Source organism: Colobus angolensis, unplaced genomic scaffold (assembly GCF_000951035.1).
Source record: "Colobus angolensis palliatus isolate OR3802 unplaced genomic scaffold, Cang.pa_1.0 Scaffold175, whole genome shotgun sequence".
Taxonomy (NCBI): Eukaryota; Metazoa; Chordata; class Mammalia; order Primates; family Cercopithecidae; genus Colobus; species Colobus angolensis.
Genome location: NW_012114877.1, coordinates 4,681,744 through 4,683,237, shown reverse-complemented (window position 1 = coordinate 4,683,237; position 1,494 = coordinate 4,681,744).

The window sequence follows — 1,494 nt, the reverse complement described above, 5'->3', positions numbered from 1 at the left end:
AGGCCAAGGCGGGTGGATCGCTTGAGCTCATGAGTTTGAGACCAGCCTGGCCAACATGGCGAAATCCGGTCTCTGCAAAAAATACAAAAATTAGCCGGGGTGGTGGTGCATTCCTATAATCCCAGACACTCGGGAGGCTGAAGCATGAGAATCGCTTGAGCCTGGGAAACGGAGGTTGCAGTGATCCAAAAGGGCACCACTGCACTCTAGCCTGGGTGACAGAGGGAGATGCTGTCTCAAAAACAAAAACAAAAACAAAACAAAAAAAGTCTGCTTTTCCCACTCTCCCTTCATGATTTTCCATCAGTATTCCAAATTATTAGGGTTCAGACTCAGCTGAAAATCCTGTTGTACCTCATTTTACAGATAGGAAAAGGCATTCAGGAAGTGCTCATATGCAGAATTTGCAAGCACCTATGTGGTCTGACTTCATGATGGCACAGGGACAGCTCATGTGGTCCATGTTCTTTATATACATTATCATATTTAATCCTATAAATAGAAAAAATCTTTTTTTTTTTTTTTTTTTTTGAGATGGAGTCTTGCTCTGTCACCCAGGCTGGAATGCAGTGGCTGGATCTCAGCTCACTGCAAGCTCCTCCTCTCGGGTTCATGCCATTCTCCTGCCTCAGCCTCCTGAGTAGCTGGGACCCTCGCTCGCCTAGTTTTTTGTATTTTTAGTAGAGACGGGGTTTCACCGTGTTAGCCAGGATGGTCTCGATCTCCTGACCTCGTGATCCACCCGTCTCAGCCAAAAAAATCTTATAGATGTCATTGTTCCCATTTTGTAGTTGAAGAAACTGAGGCTCAGGAAGAATTTGAACCCAGGTATGTTCTTTCATCCAGATCTTGGGCTTTCCCTACTGCACCCAGATGCCTGTCATCCACCCACCTATGTTTAACTAGTTTTCTCTTATTTCTGTTCTCGAGTTAATTTATATTTGGACTTTTCTCCTGCCCAAATATATTCTATATGCTAATTAATATCATAAATTACATATGTTGGGCTATCCCTTTGATTTAAAGATTTGTTTTCTGCTAAATTCACCCTTTTGGTTTTTGCTAAAATTCACATTTTATTATTCTTTGGGCATTAATACTTGATCAGTTCCTGAAAACCTTTTAATAAGGAAAGGATGGCACAAGTATGAGACGCTGGATGCAGAGGGTGGGAAGGAGGTATCTTGTCACTCCAGGGAGAGGCAACAGTGATCAGCGACCATTACCCGTGCAGTTTTACCCACGACCAGCTTGCCCTGGGAGCCTATATGGATCTCTTAGGATCCATGATCACTGACAACAGTCGTGTTATGCCCTTAGCTGAGTTTTTCAGAGGATCTTTATGTTTAAAATGCCAAGGGGAAATATTAATTGCCTGGAGAGAGACTAAGAGTACAATTGACGTCCATTTAAGTATGTTTGTTATTCATACCACATCTTTGTTTCAATATGCCATAAAAATAGATGCATTTGGGTTGTGAGGCAATCTGGCAA